Source organism: Eumetopias jubatus, unplaced genomic scaffold (assembly GCF_037043125.1).
Source record: "Eumetopias jubatus isolate StellerSeaLion01/CBP00866 unplaced genomic scaffold, mEumJub1_p1.0 scaffold_1, whole genome shotgun sequence".
Taxonomy (NCBI): domain Eukaryota; kingdom Metazoa; phylum Chordata; class Mammalia; order Carnivora; family Otariidae; genus Eumetopias; species Eumetopias jubatus.
Genome location: NW_028274807.1, coordinates 169376184 through 169399502, shown reverse-complemented (window position 1 = coordinate 169399502; position 23319 = coordinate 169376184). Strand labels below are relative to the sequence as shown.

At 38.3% G+C, this 23319-nt stretch overlaps 1 protein-coding gene and 1 pseudogene across 1 annotated transcript in view; one reads left to right on the top strand and one right to left on the bottom strand.

Annotated features, from left to right (window-relative positions):
• The window catches only part of LOC148165100 (POU domain, class 5, transcription factor 1-like), a 35311-nt pseudogene extending 16146 nt beyond the window's left edge, over window positions 1-19165 (bottom strand).
• The window catches only part of GRM7 (glutamate metabotropic receptor 7), an 854903-nt gene that overhangs the window by 358671 nt on the left and 472913 nt on the right, over window positions 1-23319 (top strand). The gene's annotated exons all lie outside the window — the stretch shown is intronic.

The window sequence follows — 23319 nt, the reverse complement described above, 5'->3', positions numbered from 1 at the left end:
GGCAGCTAATTTGAGAGAGGAATGAGGGATTATGATGGCCAGATTGAGAAAGGATGTGATGAAATACAAGTGAATTACAAATGGGCCACCAGTGACCTCGATAATGGGATTCAAGCCAATTATAATTTTGCTCCAATGGCAGATTGACTTAAGTGTGTGCTGACTGACCTAATTCCCACTCAACTGGCAGAGTGTAGAGCTGTTATTGTTTTCCTGTGGCTTCCTGGCTGTCCTCTTCAGCTTTATTACCTACAATTGATTTTTCCATTCTGGTTCAGATTCTTACTATAGACTTTTTAAATAGTAATGATCATCCAGTCCTAAAATCTGAAGGAAAAAAATTACAAATCACCAAGCCTGTATTACTTTTTATTTATTTAAAAGAAATTTCAATAGTAATGAAGAAAATTGTGAGGAAAACAATAACCCATGGACCTTTCTTTGTTCATGTTTTATTGAGTTTTTCTCATCTACACACGTGTATATGCTAATTGAAAAAGTAATATGTACACATTATGAAATCATTAAAATTTCTGTAAGAAATTATAAGATACAAATATTTTATAACAAAATTTATATTTAGTATTTGAAATACTTTAAAATTCATAAACTCAAGATAAAATCATTGTTCATGTACACATAGGGGTATGAACAACAGTTGTGAGCCTGTAACAATGGGGGTGTGACTAACACTGTAGCAATTTTATAGCCAAACCTCCAGAAATCCCAGATTATTTCCTTAAGGTATAAATTACTAGCAGTTCAGTTGTTGATTAAAAAATATGTATATGTTGCGGTGCCTGGGTGGTTCAATCAGTTAAGCATCTGCCTTTGGCTCATGTCATGATCTCAGGATTCTGAGATCAAGCCCTGAGTGAGGCTCTTGCTCAGCAGGGAGTCTGCTTCTCCCTCTCCCTCTGCCCCTCCACCCCGCTTGTGCTGTCTCCCTCTCTCTCAAATAAATAATAAAATCTGGAGGGGGGAAAAGATGGCAGAGGAGCAGAGGACCCTATTCCCAACTAGTCCTTGGAATTGAGCTGGATATCTACCAGACCACTCTGAACACCCACGAAATCAGCCTGAGATGTAAGAAGATAGATCTGGATCTCTACAAACAGAATATCGCAGGTGGTTGGTTTCAAGGTACGAAGTTGGGAGCCGTGATTCTGCAGGCAGGTATCGAGGATAAACCAAAGGGGGAGGAGCCGAGCCCTTGGGATCCTACACGACCAGTCAGTGATAGCCTCCTGCACTGGGGACCGGGCACAGACTCGCAGACCGGTAGCGACGGGGAAAGGACTTTAGGGCAGCCCCCCCCCCCCCGCCAAGACTGAAACCAGAGCAGCGGGGCTGCACATGCAAACTGGGGGTGGCTGGCGGTTTTAGAAGCACAAAGGGCAGAGATGTGCCCCAACCTGGAGGCGGGGACTGGGAGCTCTGCTGAGGGCTGCACAACCTAGGAGGCTGCAGTTTATAGCAGCACACACAGAAAAGAGATAGTACGGCTTGGAGAGCTCACTGAAGAACAGACCGCGATCTCTCTGCTCTGAGGCAGAGGGTTGGAAATGGTCTCGTCTGCTCTGACTCTCGGAAGAGACGCAGAAAGCCGCCAAGGAAAGCTGCCAGAGAACAAAATGCCCAAAATATCGGTTTTTGCTGAGCCCATCCCCCACCACAGGGGGCAGGACAGCTTTGCCCAAACAGGTTTGCCTGAGTAACAGTGCAGCAGGCACCTCCCCCAGAAGACAGGCTGGGAAAACAAAAGGCCAGCAACCCTAAGGTCCTTAGAAAACAGGTGCATCTTGCTTGGGTTGTGGTCAGTAATTTGGACTCTCTACATTCCCTCGACCACCCCTCAACAGAATGACTAGGAGGAGGAACCCCCAAAAGAGGAAACACTCAGAGACTATGACATGCCACAGATTTACAAATGGATTGAGATATAACCAAGATTTGAGAGATGGAATTCAGGCTAGCAATTATGAAGACAATAGCTAGAATGGAGAAGTTGATTAATGGCAACATACAGTCTCTAAGGGCAGAAATGAAAACTGAATTGGCAGAACTTAAAAATGCTATCAATGAGATCCAGTCTAATCTAGATAATCTAACAGCTAGGGTAAGCGAGGCAGAAGAATGAATTAGTGACCTAGAAGACCAATTAATAGACAAAAAAGGAAAAGAGGAGGCCAGGGGAAAAGCAACTCAGAATCCATGAAAATAGAATCAGGGAAATAAGTGACACCTTGAAACATTCCAATGTCAGAATTATTGGAATCCCTGAGGGGATGGAGAGAGAGAGAGAACTAGAAGATATATTTGAGCAAGTCATAGCTGAGAACTTCCCTAATCTGGGGAATGAAACAAACATTCGTGTCCTAGAGGGAGAGAGGACCCCTCCCAAGATCAAGGAAAACAGGCCAACACCCCAGCATGTAATAGTAAAACTCGCAAATCTTAGAACCAAGGAAACCATCTTAAGGGCAGTTAGGGGGAAGAGATTCCTTACGTACAGAGGGAGGAACATTAGAATAACGTCAGACCTATCCACAGAGACCTGGCAAGCCAAAAAGGCCTGGCAAGACATATTCAGGATACTAAACAAGAAGAACATGCAGCCGAGAATACTTTATCTGGCAAGGATGTCATTTAGAATGGATGGAGACATGCAGAGCTTCCAAGACCAGCAGAAACTGAAAGAATATGTGACCACTAAGCCAGCCCTGCAAGAAATCTTAAGGGGGGGTTCTATAAAAGGAGAAAGACCCCAAGAGTGATATAGAAAAGAAATTTACAGGGACAATCTATAAACACAAGCTCTTCACGGGCAACATGACAATAAATTCATATTTTTCAATAATCACTCTCAACGTGAATGGCGTAAATGCTCTCATAAAACGGCACAGGGTTGCAGATTGGATAAAAAGGCAGGACCCATCCATATGCTGTCTACAAGAGACTCAATACATCCAGACTGAAAGTGAAGGGATGGAGATCCATCTTCCATGCCAGTGGACCTCAAAAGAAAGCTGAGGTAGGAATTCTTATATCAGACAAATTAGGTTTTAAGCTAAAGACTGTAGTTAGAGACACAGAAGGACGCTATATCACTCTTGAAGGGTCCATTCAACAAGAAGATCTAAGAATTGTAAATATCTATGCCCCCAACATGGGAGCAGCCATCTACATAAGCCAACTGTTAACCAAAATAAAGTCATATTGATAACAATACATTAATTGTAGGAGACCTCAATACTCCACTCTCAGCAATAGACAAATCATCTAAGCAGAAAATCAACAAAGAAACAACAGCTTTGAAAGACACACTGAACCAGATGGACCTCATAGATATATACAACATTCCACCCTAAAACAACAGACTACTCATTCTTCTCGAGTGCACATGGAACTTTCCTCCAGAATAGACCACATACTGGGTCACAAATCAGGTCTGAACCGATACCAAAAGACTGAGATTATTCCCTGTATATTCTCACACCACAATACTTTAAAACTGGAACTCAATCGGAAGAAAAAATTTGGCAGAAATTCAAACACTTGGAAGCTAAAGACGACTCTGCTCAAGAATGTTTGAGTCAACCAGGAAATCAAAGAAGAACTTTTTTTTTTTAAGATTTTCTTATTTATTTGACAGAGAGATAGAGAGCACAAGTAGGCAGAGTGGCAGGAAGAGGGAGAGGGAGAAGCAGGCTCTCCACTGAGCAGGGAGCTGGACGTGGGGCTTGATTCCAGGACCCTAGGATCATGACCCAAGCCGAAGGCAGCCGCTTAGCCGACTGAGCCACCCAGGTGCCTCTCAAAGAAGAACTTAAACAATTCATGGAAACCAATGAGAATGAAAACACATCAATTTAAAACCTATGGGATACTGCAAAGGTGGTCCTAAGAGGGATAGCCATCCAAGCCTCACTCAAAAAAAAAAAAAAAAAAACAGAAAAATCCCGAATTCACCAACTAACTCTACACCTTAAAGAACTAGAGAAAAACAACAAACGATGCCTAAGCCACGCATTAGAAGAGAAATAATTAAGATTAGAGCAGAGATCAATGAATTAGAAACCAGAAACACAATAGATCAGATCAACAAAACTAGAAGCTGGTTCTTTGAAAGAATTAATAAGATCAATAAACTACTGGCCAGACTTATGCAAAAGAAAAGAGAAAGGACCCAAATTAATAAAATTATGAATGAAAGGGGAGAGATCACGACTAACACCAAGGAAATAGAAACAATTATTAGAAATTATTATTTTTTTTAAAGATTTTTTTATTTATTTGACAGAGAGAGACACAGCGAGAGAGGGAACACAAGCAAGGGAAGTGGGAGAGGGAGAGGGCGAAGCAGGCTTCCCGCCAAACAGGAAGCCCAATGCGGGGCTCGATCCCAGGACCCTGGGATCATGACCCGAGCTGAAGGTAGACGCTTAACAACTGAGCCACCCAGGCGCCCAATTGTTAGAAATTATTATCAACAACTATATGCCTATAAACTGAGCAACCTGGATGAAATGGATGCCTTCCTGGAAACCTGTAAACTCCCAAGACTGAAACAGGAAGAGATTGACAACATGAATAGGCCAATAACCAGTAACAAGATTGAAGCAGTGATCAAAAACGTCCCAAAAAACAAGAGTCCAGGGCCTGATGGATTCCCTGGGGAATTCTACCAAACATTCAAAGTAGAAATAATACCTATTCTCCTGAAGCTGTTTCAAAAAATAGAAACAGAATGAAAGCTTCCATACTCATTCTGTGAGGCCAGCATTACCTTAATCCCCAAGCCAGACAAAGACCCCATCAAAAAGGAGAATTTCAGACCAATATCCCTGATGAGTATGGATTCCAAAATCCTCAACAAAATCCTAGGTAATAGGATCCAACAATACATTAAAAGCATCATCCACCATGACCAAGTGGGATTTCTCCCGGGATGCAAGGGTGGTTCAACATTTGCAAATCAATCAATGTGATAGAACACATTAATAAGAGGAGAGAGAACCACGTGGTCCTCTCAATTGATGCAGAAAAAGCATCTGAAAAAATACAACATCCTTTCCTGATTAAAACTCTTCAGAGTAAAGGGATAGAGGGAACATTCCTCAAGTTCATAAACTCCATCTATGAAAAACCCACAGCGAATATCATTCTCAATAGGGAAAAGCTGAGAGCCTTTCCCTTAAGATCAGGAACACGTCAAGGATGCCCACTTTTGCCCTATTGTTAAACATAGTATTAGAAGTCCTAGCAATGGCAATCAGACAACAAAAAGAAATAAAAGGTATTCAAACTGGCAAAGAAGAAGTCAAACTCTCTCTTTTTACAGATGACATGATACTTTATGTGGAAAATCCAAAAGACTCCACCCCCAAATTACTAGAACTCATCCAGCAATTCAGTAATGTGGCAGGATACAAAATCAATGCACAGAAATCAGTTGCTTTCTTATACACTAACAACGCAACTGTAGAAAGAGAAATTAGAGCAACAATTCCATTTACAATAGCACCCCAAACCATAGAATACCTTGGAATGAACCTAACGATAGAGGTAAATGATCTATAGTCTAGGAAATAGAGAACACTCATGAAAGAAATTGAGGAAGACACAAAAAAGGTGGAAAAACATTCCATGCTCGTGGATCGGAAGAATAAACATTGTTAAAATGTCTATGCTACCCAAAGCAATCTATACCTTCAGTGCCATCCCGATCAAAATTCCAATGACATTTTTCAAAGTGCTAGAACAAACAATCCTAAAATTTGTATGGAATCAGATAAGACCCTGAATTGCCAAGGAAATGTTGAAAAAGAAAAACAAAGCTGGGGGCATCACGTTGCCTGATTTCAAGCTGTATTACAAAGCAGTGATCACCAAGACAGCATGGTACGTGGAACAAAAACAGGCATTTAGACCAATGGAATAGAATAGAGAGCCCAGATATGGACCCTCAACTCTATGGTCAAACAATCTTTGACAAAGCAGGAAAAAATATGCAATGGAAAAAAGACCTTCTCTTCAATAAATGGTGCTGGGAAAATTGGACAGCTATCTACAGAAGAATGAAACTCGACCATTCTCTAACACCATACACAAAGATAAACTCAAAATGGATGAAAGACCTCAATGTGAGACAGGAATCCATCAAAATCCTAGAGGAGAACATAGGCAGTATCCTCTTCCACATTGGCCACAGCAACTTCTTTCAAGATACATCTCTAAAGGCAAGTGAAACAAAAGCAAAAATGAACTTTTGGGACTTCATCAAGATAAAAAACTTCTGCACAGCAAAGGAAACAGTCAACAAAACAAAGAGGCCACCCACAGAATGGGAGAAGATATTTGCAAATGACACTACAAACAAAGGGCTGATATCCAAGATCTATAAAGAACTTCTTAGACTCAACACCCAAAAAACAAATAATCAAGTCAAAAAATGGGCAGAAGACAGGAACAGACACTTCTCAAAAGAAGACATACAAATGGCTAACAGACACATGAAAAACTGTTCATCATCATTAGCCATCAGGGAAACTCAAATCAAAAACCACATTGAGAAACCACGTTACACCAGTTAAAATGGCAAAAATTGACAAGGCAAGAAACAATGAATGCTGGAGAGGTTGTGGAGAAAGCGGAATCCTCTTACACTGCTGGGAATGGAAGTTGGTACAGCCACTTTGGAAAACAGTGTGGAAGTGCCTCAAAAATTTAAAAATAGAGCTACCCTATGATCCAGCAATTGTACTCCTGGATATTTACCCCAAAGACACAGATGTAGTGAAAAGAAGGGCCATATACACCCAATGTTCATAGCAGCAATGTCTGCAATAGCCAAACTGTGGAAAGAGCTGAGATGCCCTTCAACAGATGAATGGATAAAGATGTGGTCCATATACACAATGGAATATTACTCAGCCATCAGAAAGGATGAATACCCAACTTTTACATCAACATGGATCTGCCTGGAGGAGATTATGCTAAGTGAAATAAGTCAAGCAGAGAAAGCCCATTATCGTATGGTTTCACTTATTTGTGGAACATTAGGAAATAGCATGGAGGACATTAGGAGAAGGAAAGGAAAAATGAAGGGGGTAGTCAGAGGGAGAGATGAACCATGAGAGACTATGGACTCTGAGAAGCAAACTGAGGGTTTTAGAGGGGGTGGAGTGGACTGACGGGTTAGCTTGGTGATGGGAGGAGGGCACGTACTGCCTGGAGCACTGAGTGTTATACGAAAACAATGAATCATGGATCACTACATCAAAAACTATGTATTGTATGGTGACTAACATAACATAATAAAATAAAATTTAAAAATAAATAAATAAAATCTTTAAAAAATTAAAAAAAATAAAAGTATGTATATGTTTAAATATTTGATAGATATTTTCAAATCCCTACAGAAAACTCTTACCGACTTAAAAATAGCACAGCATTATGAATAATTTTTCATCACCGAAAATTTCTTAGGTGATGCAAGATATTCCCTTAATTAATGATACTTTGATCTCTAGTAAAATTAGAAATGTTTCATATGTTTATTTTCAATTTGCTTCATTTTTTCTTCTTTGAATTGCCTCTTCCCACATTTTATTCCTATTTCTATTTTTTAAATAAAAATACCTTTCTTTGCTTCTCTGATTATGTAAATAATACATATTTGTTGTGGGGGAAGATCAAATAATATATACAAGTTTAAAAGTAAAGATTATCAATATTTTGGTTTCTATCCATTCATTGGTACAGAGGGACATGTAACTTTTAATGCATTTTCTTGATTACTTAGGAAGGTAGAGAATCTTTTCAGATTATGTTTAAGCATTTGAAGTTGCTCTTCTATTCATACTCTCTATCTACTTTTCTATTGTGTTGTCTTTTGGTGTCAATCTGTAAGCTGTCTTTGAATATTATAGATATTGATTTGTCATGTGCATTACAAAGTACAAAATTTTTTTTAAACGTACCTTTTGTCTGTTGACATTGTACTTGCAATTTTTGCCATTAAAATAAATAATGGTGTTTATGCTATTGATTATATGGTAGTTTTAGCATTAGTGCTGTGAATTATGTTTTATTTTGATCATTAAACATATATGGTTACATAAAGTTTTATTTTCCCACTGAAAAGTGTTTAATCCCTCTGAGGTTAATTATTGCATACCGATTGAAGAGAAACGTTTTTTTTCCTGCTCTTGAATTTCCTTCCTTAGTTAAAATGCCTCTCTTACATCTAAATTTTTCTGATAATGTCCATTGATTTTATAATTGGGGGAGGAAATAAGGAAAATGAGTCTCGAGCATCCTATAATTCTAGAAAATAAAGTTCTCAGAAAAACAAAAATATCCAGCCATGTTGATGAAAGTAAGTCAAAGGGACTCAGGAACCAACTGAAAGAGTTCTAAATGGCCAAAGCTAAAAAGGTTTTGAAGCAAAAAATAATGTAGTATCAGATTATAACCTGAAGTATAAAATAAATATCCATGAGTCCATACTGATATAAATGACTAAATAAATAAAGGGGGAGAATAGACAAAGCCCCCACACCAAAGAAATGCAAATAATTTCTGTAGATACTCCACCTTCAAGGAGATAGAAAATCATTTGCCATTCCTTAAATATGGGCTGCATAGAGAGATTTCCTTTCCAAGGGTATACTATGGAAGGGGGAGACTACCTTTCCAGTGAAGAAACCTGACAAAGACTACCTCAATCAGGTGATTAACCTGATTAACCATCAGTAGTGGTTAATTTATGTTGATAGTGTATAACCTTGATATGATTTGGTGAGACTGGCAATTTACTTTCATGCCCTTCCTCTCAAAAACAGAATAATCATGAGAAAAACATTAGACAAATCTTAATTGAGAGACATTCTACAAAATACCTGAGTGTACTCTTTAAACCTTCCAAAGTCATAAAAAACAAGGAAAACTTAAGAAAATGCCATAGCCAAGAGGAGCCTAAGGAGGCATGATGACTAGCTGTAAAATTGTTACCTGGATGCATTCTGAACAGACAAGGGACATTAGGGGAAAAAATGTTAATAATATATGAATTTTAATAATATATCAGTATTGGCTTATTAATTGTGACAAGTGTATCATACTAATGGTAGATGCTAATAACTGGGGAAACTAGGTGTGAGGTATCAGCAGTTGTCTTCACAATTTTTGTCAGCCCAAAACTCTAAAATAAAGTTTCTTTAAAAAGGGAGATATTACCCAATCTGCTTACATTGAGGTTATATCCATTAAACTTCCACTAGCAGTTTAAGAGACATTTCCTTTACAAAATATTTATCAGAGAGTCTGTATGTTGCTACTCTGATTTAAGATAAAATCTGTGTATTTTTTTCTTTTTAAAAAGAAAGTATAGTTAACACATAGTATAGTTAACACATAGTATCATATTAGTTTCAGGTATACAACACAGTGATTCAACAGTTCTGTACATTACTGCTCACCATGATAAATGCAGTCATCATCTGTCAGTGTGTTTTGTTTTTCTCTTTTTATGATAAAGTTGAACAGCTGTTCAGATGTTTAAAAAATATTTGTATGTTTTTCTGCCAACTTTCAATCCAGATCTGCTTATTTTTCATTTATTTATGTATTTATTTATTTGAGAGAGAAAGCTAGAGATAGCGAGAAAGAGCACGGGGAAGAGAGGGAGAAGCAGGCTCCCCGCTGAGCAGGGATCCTGATGCCGTGCTCTATCCCAGGACCATGGGATGGTGACCTGAGCCGAAAGGCAGACACTTAACCAACTGAGCCACCCAGGTGCCCCAAGATATTCTGCTTATTTTTCTCTTGGGTTCTTCTTTTTCTCTGATTTAGAGAAGCCAAGCAACAAGTAGTTTTCTACTTTGTTAATTGTCTTTTGACTTTGTTACTTCTTGGTATGTGGAAATATTTGTTCTTTATTTTTATTTATTTTATTTTATTTTGTTTGGTTTGGTTTGGTTTGTCACCATATATTACATCATTAGTTTTTGATGTAGTGTTCCATGATTCATTGTTTGCATATACGTGCCCTCCTTAATACCCATCACTGGGCTAACCCATCACCCCTCCCTCCTCCCCTCTAAAACCCTCAGTTTGTTTCTCAGAGTCCATAGTCTCTCATGGTTCCTCTCCCCCTCCGATTTGCCCCCTTCATTTTTCCCTTCCTACTGTCTTTTTTTTTTTTTTTTTAACATACAATGTATTATTTGTCTCAAAGGTACAGGTCTGTGATTCATCAGTCTTAGACAATTCTCAGGGCTCACCATAACACATACCCTCCCCAATGCCCATCACCCAGCCACCCCATCCCTCCCACCCCCTACCACTCCAGCAAACCTCAGTTTGTTTCCTGAGATTAAAAGAATTCCTCATATCAGTGAGATCATATGATATTTGTCTTTCTCTGATTGATTTATTTCACTTAGCATAATACCCTCTAGTTCCATCCATGTTGTTGCAAGAGGCAAGATTTCGGTTTTTTTGATTGCTGCATACTATTCCATTCTCTGTGTGTGTGTGTGTGTGTGTGTGTGTGTGTGTGTGTGTGTGTGTGGTGTATACACCACATCTTCTTTATCAACTCATCTTTTGATGGCCATCTTGGCTCTTTCCATAGTTTGGCTATTGTGGACATTGCTGCTATAAACATTGGGGTGCACGTACCCCTTCAGATCACTACATTTGTATCTTTGGGGTAAATACCCAGTAGTGCAATTGCTGGATTGTAGGGTAGCTCTATTTTCAACTTTTTGAGGAACTTCCATACTGTTTTCCAGAGTGGCTGCACCAGCTTGCATTCCCACCAACAGTGTAGGAGGGTTCCCCTTTCTCTGCATTCTTGCCAACACCTGTTGTTTCCTGACTTGTTAATTTTAGCCATTCTGACTGGTGTGAGATGGTATCTCATTGAGGTTTTGATTTGGATTTCCCTAATGCTGAGTAATGTTGAACACTTTCTCATGTGTCTGTTGGCCATTTTCATGTCTTCCTTGGAAAAATGTCTGTTCATGTCTTCTGCCTATTTCTTGATTGGATTTTTTGTTCTTTGGCTGTTGAGTTTGATAAGTTCTTTATAGATTTTGGATAGTAGCTCTTTCTCTGATATGTCACTTGCAAATATCTTCTCCCATTCTGTCAGTTGTCTTTTGGTTTTGTTGACTATTTCCTTTGTTGTGCAAAAGCTTTTTATCTTGATGAAGTCCCAAGAGTTCATTTTTGCCCTTGTTTCCCTTGCCTTTGGTGATATTTCTAGGAAGAAGTTGCTGCGGCTGAGGTCGAAGAGGTTGCTGCCTGTGTTCTCCTCTAGGATTTTGATGGATTCCTGTCTCACTTTTAGGTCTTTCAACCATTTTGTGTCTATTTTTGTGTGTGGTGTAAGGAAATGGTCCAGTTTCATTCTTCTGCATGTGGCTGTCCAACTTTCCCAACAACATTTGTTGAAGAGACTTTTTTCCATTGGACATTCTTTCTTGCTTTGTCGAATATTAGTTGACCTTAGAGTTGAGGGTCCATTTCTGGGCTCTCTTTTCTGTTCCATTGATCTATGTGTCTGTTTTTGTGCCAGTACCATACTGTCTTGATGATGACAGCTTTGTCATAGAACTTGAAGTCCAGAATTGTGATGCCACCAGCTTTGCTTTTCTTTTTCAACATTCCTCTGGCTATTCGGGGTCTTTTCTGGTTTTAGGATTATTTGTTCCATTTCTTTGAAAAAAGTGGTTGGTATTTTGACGGATTGCATTGAATGTGTAGATTGCTCTAGTTAGCATTGACATATTCACAGTATTTGTTCTTCTAATCCATGAGCAGGGAACATTTTTCCATTTCTTTGTGTCTTCCTCATTTTCTTTCATGAGTATTCTATATTTTTCTGAGTACAGATCCTTTGCCTCTTTGGTAGATTTATTCTTAGGTATCTTATGGTTTTGGGTGCGATTGTAAATTGGATCGACTCCTTAATTTCCCTTTCTTCTGTCTTGTTGTTGGTGTATAGGAATGCTACTGATTTCTGTGCATTGATGTTATATCCTGCTACTGTACTGAATTCCTGTATGAGTTCTAGCAGTTTTGGGGTGGAGTGTTTTGGGTTTTCCACATAAATATCGTATCATCTGCAAAGAGTTTGACTTCTTCTTTGCCGATTCGGATGCCTTTTATTTCTTTTTGTTGTCTGATTGCTGTGGCTAGGACTTCTAGTAATATGGTGAATAGCGGTGGTGATAGTGGACATCCTTGCCATGTTCTTGACCTTAGAGAAAAAGCTCTCAGTTTTTCCCCATTGAGAATGATATTCGCTGTGGGTTTTTCATAGATGGCTTTTATGATATTGAGGTATGTACCGTCTATCCCTACACTATGAAGAGTTTTGATCAAGAAAGGATGCTGTACTTTGTCAAATGGGGCTTTTTCTGCATCTACTATGAGGATGATATGGTTCTTGTTCTTTCTTTTATTAATGTATTGTATCACATTGATTGATTTGCGGATGTTGAACCAATATTGTAGCCCAGAAATAAATCCCAATTGGTCGTGGTGAATAAGCCTTTTTTAATGTTCTGTTGGATCCTATTGGCTAGTATTTTGGTGAGAAATTTTAATCAGGGATATTGGTCTGTAATTCTCCTTTTTGATGGGGTTTTTGTCTGGTTTGGAGATCAAGGTAATGCTGGCCCCTAAAATGAGTTTGAAAGTTTTCCTTTGATTTCTATTTTTTGGAACGGTTTCAGAAGAATAGGTGTTAATTCTTCTTTAAATGTTTGGTAGAATTCCCCTGGGAAGCCATCTGACCCTGGGCTTTTGTTTGTTGGGAGATTTTTGATGACTGCTTCAATTTCCTTAGTGGTCCTGGGTCTGTTCAGGTTTTCTGTTTCTTCCTGGTTCAGTTTTGGTAGCTTATACGTCTCTAGGAATGCATCCATTTCTTCCAGATTATCTAATTTGCTGGCATAGAGTTGCTCATATGTCTTATAATTATTTGTAATTCTTTGGTGTTGGTTGTGATCTCGCCTCTTTCATTCATGATTTTATTTATTTGGGTCCTTTCTCTTTTGTTTTTGATAAGTCTGGCCAGGGGTTTATCAAACTTATTAATTCTTTCAAAGAACCAGCTCCTAGTTTCATTGATCTGTTGTACTGTTCTTTTGTTTACTATTTCATTGATTTCTGCTCTGATCTTTATTATTTCTCTTTTCCTTCTGGGTTTAGGCTTTATTTGCTCTTCTTTCTCTAGCTCATTTAGGTGTAGGGTTAGGTTGTGTATTTGAGACCTTTCTTGTTTCTTGAGAAAGGCTTGTATTGCTATATACTTTCCTCTTAGGAGTGCCTTTCTTTCATCCCAAAGATTTTGAACAGTTATGTTTTTATTTTCTTAGTTTCCATGAATTTTTTAAATTCTTCTTTAATTTCCTGGTTGACCCATTCATTCTCTAGTAGGATGCTCTTTAGCCTCCATGTCTTTGAGTTCTTTCCAACTTTCCTATTGTGATTGAGTTCTAGTTCCAAAGCCTTGTGGTCTGAAAATATGCAGGAAAGGATCCCAATCTTTTGGTACTGGTTGAGACCTGATTTGTGACGTAGGATGTGATCTATTCTGGAGAATGTTCCATAGGCACTAGAGATGAATGTGTACTCTGTTGCTTTGGGATGGAATGATCTGAATGTATCTTTGACGTCTATATGGTCTTAGTGTGTCATTTAAAGCCTTTATTTCCTTATTGATCTTTTGCTTAGATGATCTGTCCATTTCAGTGAGGGGGGGTGTTAAAGTTCCCTACTATTATTTTACTGTTGTTGATATTTTTCTTCAATTTTGTTATTAATTGGCTTATATAATTGGCTGCTCCCATGTTAGGGCCATAGATATTTACAATTGTTAGATCTTTTTTTGATAGACCCTTTAAGGTAGGATATAGTGTCCTTCCTCATCTCTTATTACAGTCTTTGGTTTAAAATCTAATTTGTCTGATATAAGGATTGCCATCCCAGCTTTCTTCTGATGTCCATTAGCATGGGAAATGATTTTCTACCCCCTCACTTTCAATCTGGAGGTGTCTTTGGGTCTAAAATGAGTCTCTTGCAGGCAGCATATCGATGGGTCTTGTTTTTTTATCCAGTCTGATAGCCTGTGTCTTTTGATTGGAGTATTTAGCCCATTTACATTCATGGTAACTATTGAAAGATATGAATCTAGTGCCATTGTATTGCCTGTTACATGACTGTTATTGTATATTGTCTGTGTTCCTTTTTGGTCTATGTTACTTTTAGGCTCTCTCTTTGCTTAGAGGACCCCTTTCAGTATTTCTTGTAGGGCTGGTTTTGTGTTTGCAAATTCCTTTAGTGTTTGTTTGTCCTGGAAGTTGTTTATCTCTCCTTCTATTTTCAATGACAGCCTAGCTAGATATAGTATTCTTGGCTGCATATTTTTCTCATTTAGTGCTCTGAATATATCATGGCAGTCCTTTCTGGCCTGCCAGGTCTCTGTGGATAGGTCTGTTTCCAATCTTATGTTTCTACCATTGTAGGTTACAGATCTCTTGTCCCAAGCTGCTTTCAGGATTTTCTCCTTGTCTCTGAGACTGGTAAGTTTTACTATTAGATGTCGGGTGTTGACCTCTTTTTATTGACTTTGAGAGGGTTCTCTGTGCCTCCTGGATTTTGATGCCTGTTTCCTTACCCAAATTAGGGAAGTTCTCTCCTATAATTTGCTCCAGTATACCTTCTGCCCCCTCTCTCTTTCTTCTTCTTATGAGATTCCAATTATTTTGATGTTGTTTCATCTTATGGTATCACTTATCTCTAATTCTGCCTTTGTGATCCAGTAATTGTTTCTCCCTCTTTTTCTCAGCTTCTTTATTCTCCATCATTTGGTCTTCTATATCACTAATTCTCTCTTCTGCCTCATTTATCCTAGCAGAGCCTCCATTCTCGATTGCACCTCATTAATAGCCTTTTTGATTTTGACTTGGTTAGATTTTAGTTCTTTTATTTCTCCAGAAAGTGATTTTCTAGTATCTTCCATGCCTTTTTCAAGCCCAGGTACTATCTTAATAATCGTCTTTTGGACTCTAGTTCCGACATCTTACTAGTGTCCCTATTGATTAGGTCCCTGGCAGTCTTTATTGCCTCTTGTTCTTTTTTGTTTTGAGATTTTTTTGATTTTTTTCTGTCTTGTTATTTTTGTCCAGGGGAGAATAGATGAATGAGAGAAAAAATGCTAACAGGGTAACAATGACCCCAGAAAAGTATACACTAAAGAAATCAGAAAAGACCCGAAACCGGGGGGAAAAACTGGAAAGAAAGGAAAATAGAAAAAAAGGAATTTAATTAAATATGATCAGGCTGCTGAGTAGATCAGTGCCACACACTAGATTTTGGGCATAGTTTGGTCTGTTAGAAGAAACTGCCTCCCAAAATTTTTAAGGGAGAAAAACTTATAGTTGTACAAAAATAAGGGTAAATACAATGAAGGAATGGAATATGATTCTAAAGATGAAAATTTTAAAGGATTTTAGAAAAGGAATTGATAAGAAGTTGATTGAAAAAGAAAGAAGAAAAATTAATAAAAACAAAAACAAGAAAAAGGGGGAATGTGATCAGGCAGTAGACTAGGACAAAGCTATACACTAGAGATCTAGGGTATATTTCGGTCTGTTAGAAGAAACTGTATCCCAAAATTTTAAAGAGAGAACAACTTATGTATATATTCAGAAAATAAGGTTAAGTACAATGAAGTGATAGAATATGACTCTAAAAATAAAAAATAAATAATAAAAGGGGATTGATAAGATGTTGGTTGAAAAAGGGAAAAAGAAAAATTCAAAAAAATAGAAAAAGAAAATATAAAGAAAATTTAAAAAATTAACTTTGAAGGACTAAAGAATCATGGGGAAAAGCCATGAATTCTATATTTTGTATTCACCTAGTGCTGGAGTTCTGCCGTTCTCATTGATCGGTAAACTTGGTCTTGGCTGGCTGTTCTTGCTGATCTTCTGGGGGAGCGTTCTGTTGCCGTGGTTCTCAAATATCTTCGCCTGAGGTGGAATTGCCCTGCCTTTGCCAGGGGCCGGGCTAAGCAATCTGCTCGGGTTTGCTCTCGGGAGCTTTTGTTCCCTGCAAGCTTTCCATACAGCTTTGGAAGACGAGAGTGAAAATGGTGGCCTCCCAATCTCTGCCAATGAGGAGCCGGGAACTTGGGGCCCCACTCCTCAGTGAGCCCCAAGAGTAAAGCAGTCAATCACTCCCATCTCCCCGGTCTCTGGCCATAGTCCATGCTCACCCAGCCTGTGACTGAGCGTTTCTATCTCTGACACCCGACCCGGTGTGGAGTCTCCAAACCCAGCAGATCCCTGTGGTGAGCTCCTGCGCCACTCCTCCCTGGGGAGGAAGGGCAGTCTACCTGGATCTACCCCTTGTTGGGTCCCTGCTGAAAGAGCAGTGGCCAGACTGTGCTGCAGATCAGGGTTTATGGCAACCCCGAGCTGAGAGTCCACTCCTTGGCTCCATCTTTGTAGCTGGCTTCCCTGCTCTGATACTTGGGAGCTGTGCTGCACTCAGGCACCCCCATTCTTTCTGTGACCCTGAGGGTCCTGAGGCCATACTGTCCCAGGGAGGGTTCCACCCCCCGCTTAGCCACTGGAGCAACGTTTCTCAGTGGAGCCGACTTCTAAAAGTTCTGACTTTGTGCTGTGCTCTCTATCACTTGCCAGTAGTCACTGACAGAGGCTCCCTCCCCCCTCAGTCTATCTCCCCGAATATCACCTTGCATTCACTTCTCTGCACGTCCTACCTTCCAGAAAGTGATTGCTTTTCTATTCAGAGAGTTGCTGCTCTTTTTTTCTTTGCTCTCCTGTTGAATTTGTAGGTGTTCAGAATGGTTTGATACCTATCTAGCTGAAGTCCTGGGACCAGATGATATTTAGGTCTCCTACTCCTCTGCCATCTTGCTCCTCCCTCTATTTGTTCTTTATTTATTTGGCTTAGCCACATCTTATAATCTTAAGGGCTTCCCACTCTCAGGTTGTATGAACAATCTTCCACATTTTCATCCAATACTTTTATAGAGATTTTTTTTGTATTTATTTTCATGTTTTGTCTTTACTAGTGTAATTCTTAATTTTATTTCTTTCTAATATTTTACTTATTTCCTTCCTTCTACTTTTCTTTGCTTTATATATTTTGCTACATGTTTTCTTTTCTCGTTTCTCTTGAATGACTTGGAGCGTATACATCCTATTTTTACATTTCCTAATAATTACCTTTCAGTTTAAAAATAATCTTATTTGAAGTTATATTTATGAGTCATCACCAACAATATGACAGTGTGTGTGAATGTTTCCTTTGCCAGGTATGATAGGCAGAATTTCTAGTTATCTCCCCTCAAAGATTCCTATCTCCTGGTTGTTTAATCAAACAGTAGTCTATGTAGTGCTGTAAAGAGATTTTGCAGATGTCATAAAATATTAAAATAGATTATTCTAGATTATCTGAGCAGGTCCTGTATAATCACAGGAGCACTTAGACCTGGAGGAGGAAGGCAGAAGAATTAGATGAGTTTGCAAGTAGGAGAGGATGAGGCAAGTTGGGATGTCACAGATTTCAAGTGTGGGGACACATCCCATGATAACTGGTTTTGAGAATGGAGGAGGGGATCATAAGAAATGCATGAAGCTCCAGAAGCTGAGAAGGATTCTTATCTGACACCAGCAAGGAAACAGGACCTTGGTCTTACAACTACATAGAACTGAATCCTGCCAAGAGTCTCTTGAGCTTGAAGTAGAATCCTTCCCAGAGCCTCCAGAAAGGAATGCAGCCATGCTGACACATTGATTTCAGCCAGTGAGACTCAAAGCAGAGAAGCACTAAGCCACCCAGCCTTCTGACTACCAGAACTATGAGATAACAAATGCATGTTGTTTTAAGCCACTACATTTGTGATAGTCTGTCATGGTGGCAACAGCAAACTAATACAGCAGGCAGTGAAATTAGCTCAATCCCAGTTTTCCTTTACATACCATCCTATCCCAAATTTATTGGTGTGATCTTGAGATTTGCATTACATTGTTAATTTTATCATTAAATTTTATCATTAAATTTTATCATTAAATTATTTCTTTCTTCAAAGCCAGTGTTTCAGTAATTTTATCCAGTTTGTTTTCTTAGCACTTGAATATGTAAGAGTATTTTTCTCTTGCCATCAGCGTAAATGACAACATATCTGGATAGTGAATTTTGGAATCACATGTTTTCTTAGAATTTTATTCACATTACTAAACTAATGTTGGAGACGAAACAACATTTTCCCCCTTTTTCCTGTGCTGTTTTCTATCTAGATGTTTGTTCTTGAAATTTGTATATTGACTGAATTATATATATATATATATACGTGACTTTTGTTGTTATTAATCTTGCCAATTAATTGGTAAGATCCTTGCATCTGTGCTCAGGAATTGTTCATATATTTGGCTTTAAGCATTGTTTGGTTTCCTTATATTTTGGTCTTTAAGGATTCTAATTTTCTCAATTTATTTCATTTGTAAGTTAGTGATAACCCATAAACTATTTTAGGAGAGATTCTGAATTTCTGAAACCCAAACGCTGGTTTGTAAATGGCACCCAGAATATCAACCTCATCTGATAATCCACTTATAATATCTTCATGGCCCTCTTTGAAATAAAGAGTATCAGTGTCTTCTATTGGTAAGGGCAGTAGTCCCAATTCTGGCTTAAAAAATGACTTTCACATCTATAGTCAACTAATATTTACTGTGTACTTATTATATGACAGGTCCTGAGATTCACCAAAAATATAGGAGAACATGAATTTCAGAGCAGAAAGTATATTGATTGTTCTATTATTATATCACAAATTACCACAAACTTAGCAACCTAAAACAGTACTCATTTATTATGTCACAGTTTTTATAGGTCAGAAGTTAGGGCAATGCTGCAAGTCTGCAATTACTGTGTCATCTTCAGCTGCAGTGTCATCTGAGGATTGACTGGGGGGGATTCTACTTCCAAGTTCATTCAATTTGTTGCTAGAATTCATTTCCTTATGGCCATATGACTGAGTGTCCCAGCTTCTTACTGTGGGGCTAGAAGCCACATTAGAGCCTGGAGGCCTCCCATAGTTCCCTGCCATGTCGCCCTCTGTATGGTTGTTGCTTTTTCAAGGCCAGTGGAAAATTTTCTCGCTCCAGTTGGCTAAGATGGGGCCCTACATGTCATAACATAATAACAGGGGCAATAACCCATTAACTTTGTCATATTCTATCAATTAGAAGGAAGTCACAGGATTTACCTGCACTCAGGGGGAGGGAATTATACAAGGATATGGATCATTAAGGGTGTGTCTACTGAATAAGGTAATCTGAAAAGTGAATTTCCTATTTGAAATTGTACAAAACAAGCTTTCTGCCCTGTTCTTCATTATGTTCAATTGATTCTCTCATTTATCTACTTTGTAACTGTGAAAGTCCTCATGTTGTGTGATACTCCACAGTCAGCTCCTAGAGAATTTGCATGATAATAAAACTCTATTTGAAGGGTTTTTATTATTTCATCACAAACATTTGTTTCAGGATCAAATCATACAAAGCTTAAAAGTGGCATTACTCTAATTTGCTTCCATAAATAAATTTCACTTACCATGAAGCATATTCAGAGAGCATTCTCAAGGCCATTCTGATTTAGCTAAGACTTGATAGAGGTTAAGGAGTCACCTAGAGATTAGAAGAAAATAGATTTCAACTGTAATGTGTGGTATAATTTTTATTTAAATTATTTTAATATTAATTAAGGCATCTCTTGCAGTATTCTGCCTATTTAACTGTAGAAGCCTTACTTGGTCATATATTAATCATTTTTTATATTAGGTATAATTTCTTTTTGGATTGCCTTTTGCCATTTGTAATTTTACCATTTTTATGAATCTACGAGGAATCACAGGATTCAGTTCATATTGAATGAATGTTTACAGTTTAGACATTTCAAAAATAAGGGGCAATCATTTATTCTAGAATAATTGGGCAACTCTGTACAATGTGGTTTTTAGAGTTCTAGCAGATAGTAGAGTAACTGTTGCCTCTGCAGTATTTATATTAGTGTGGTTGACATCTCTTTTTCAATAAATTCACCATATTATCCCAAAGAAGGTAGAGCACTGAATTCTCAGAAACCTAGAATTGTGTCCTCTGCCTACCTTTCAGTATGACTTTGGATAAAATACTAAACCATTCTCTCCTTTGATTTTCCCATCTGCAAAATGGAAATAATAGCTCTACCTTCCTCACGTGGCTCTTACTGTTAAAATGAAATGGCAAACATAAAATATTTATCAAAGTGAAAAAAATCAACAAGTAAGAGGTTTTTTTTTATTTTTTTAAATTACAGTTAGTTGTAAAAGGCATAAAGGGACAGTTTTACTAGCAGGTGTTGGTTAGCATCAGAACAAAATTGTGAGAGGAATTTTCACTGGTTGTCATATGGGATCAGACACTTTTAATTACAACTGACAGAAATACAACTCCCCAAAACAGAGAGATAAGCAACATGGTGGCTTAGATGATTCAAAAGTCCCTAGCTTTAGGGATAGTTGGGCCCTTGGGCTTAAAAACTTAGAATTAGGTTTTCTCCACAATGTACTGTCTACTTTAGTATGAAAATCTTCACTGAGTCACTGATTTTCTCAAAGCAATCTGAAAGGTATTCCTTCATAATTTGTTTCACAGAAATAACTGTGTCTAGTTATGATGTTACCAATTTATGTCATGAATCCATCACTGAGCCTGTAACTGTGATGAGGTGAATTTAGTTGCCCAATCTTAGTACCTGTGGGTGAGGCCAATCCAAACTGAGGCACATGTGCTATAAATGGGTGAGGGGGATTGTTGATATCATAGGTGGGAAGGGTCAATGCTAGATATTATACCAAAAAATAAAAGAGCTGATGTTCGGCACACCTATGTTTAAGGTGAATGCCTATGTTTGTATAAGTTATAATATTTTGGTAGTAAGAAATAGAAATTGATTCTGACAAACACTAAGAAAACACAAATCTATTAGAAGGATAGGGGTCAGAAATGAAATCCAAGAAAATAGGTGGGGAAAACAGGAGTCAGGAATTTCAGGTCACAGCATCTTTAGGAATTCAATCTTGGGCTGTTCCTTAAGGAACCTCTGAGAATTTGCTACAAATTTTTTCGAAAGGAGAATCAAATTCTAGAGCAGGAGTGAATTATTCCCCTAGCTTGGTTCAGGGCTTCATCCTTTGTCTAGGAGTGGGGGAATTATGAGAGTATCTTGTATAGCAGAGCCACTAGTAATGTGCCCAATGGGAGAAGAACAGCTTCCCAAATCAAAATCTGAGGAGCTCTTACCAAAAGACATGGAAACAGATATTTGGCACATGAGAATACAGAGGGCTATACAGCCATATTCTCCATTCTCATGGTAGAGTCCCTTCTGAGAGAGGTTTATGGAATTTGGAATCAAGTGTACTAGGTTGTAACCGTGGCTCTACTCCATGTACGTGATATTAGATACATCACTTACCATTTCCATTCCTTGCCTTTCTCAGTGAGGATAGTGCTGGTACCTACATTTTAGATGTCTTGAATGGGAAAGGACAGTAGCTTTGAGAATGATGTTATGAAGATAGCATCAACTACCTGTTGATTAGCTAAGGTATTAATAGTTTTATTAAATAACATGCCAAATGTTGACACAGTAGTGAATATTTATGTTTATACAAAAGGAAGAAATCAGGCTTTTTCTTGTAAGACCTCATGGTGTCATGCAATGGAAAGAATCATGGAGTGAGAAAAAGTGGACTTTTCCCTGATGTCCACTGTGATTGATTAGAGAACCACTTAAAAGTGACTTTATCTTCCTGGCTGCAGCTGAAAGGTGGTGTGGATCTTATGTTTACCTTCCAGTATTAACACTTATTAAGAGTCTGCTTGAGAGAAAGACAAAATGGTTACTCTCACAGAGACATTTTTATCATTAGATAACTTTTTGAGCATTGATTTTGTAATAGGCACTGATTTAAGCACTTCTTTGTATTAATTCACCTCCTACTCACAACAGCCCTATAAGGCAGACTCTTTTATTATTTCCTTCTTATAACTGAGGGTACTGAGGCACAGAGAGCTAAGAAACATGTCCAGTGTCTTAGATCTACAAGCGTTGGTAGGGTTGAAACCAACTACTCTATACATACTTTGTTAAACTGCCTCTCACTACACATGAAGATACTAGTCATTTATCCATTATCCTGTTTAGTAGATTCTAAGTGTTTGAAATTTTTTGAGACAGTTTGAATATTGTCTGAGAAAAATTGGGAAGTAGATGGATTTTAATGTGAAATTCTCTCTGGAGAGGGAAAAAACAATGATGGGAAGGACAGAAAACAAATGAGCTTCTTCCCCTCCCCAACTCAGCTCACCTTAGACGTGTTTTTTTTTTTTCTGGTTGTCAGATTTTTTTTTTTTAAAGCTTTATGCATTTATTTTAGAGAGGGGGCAGGGCAAAAGGGAGAGAGAGAGGGATTCTCAAGCAGACTTTGTGCTGAGCGCGGAGCCCAACATGGGGCTCAGTCTCTCGACCTTGAGATCACAGCCTGAGCCGAAACCAAGAGTTGGATGCTTAAGAGACTGTGCTACCCAAGTGCCCCTGGTTGTCAGATGTTTAATGCTTCTTCACATTTATAGATTTTATGGATCAGCAATTCTCCATCTTCTACTTAACCCTTATGTAGGGAAAAAAATTATCTACTCTAATTGATTAAATTAATAGGGAAATAAATATATGTTCACAAATGTTTTATAATAGAAACTAACAAAATTTTATACCCAACACTTGGAAGGAATTAAAAACTAAAATAGATGGGTGCCTGGATGGCTCAGATGGTTAAGCATCCACTTTTGGCTCGGGTCATGATCCCAGCATCCTGGGATCGAGCCCCACGTCTGGCTCCTGGTTCGGCAGGGAGCCTGGTTCTCCCTCTCCCTCTGCCGCTCCCCCTGCTCATGCTCTCTCTCTCTCTGTATCTCTCTGTCTCAAATGAATAAATAAAATCTTTAAAAAAAACTAAAATAGAAAAGGCACCATGGAGATGCTTATCCTTTTGAGGGAATGTGTATTTTAAGAGTGGGCAGGATCATATCATGCTGGGTTTCCACACCATCTGTCAAGGGTCAACAGGTGGCTATTATGTATAAGTTACTTGAATTCTAATCATCTGATTAGGCATGCACCAGCGAGTGTTTCTTAGTGTTCAGTTCTGAGCGAAGG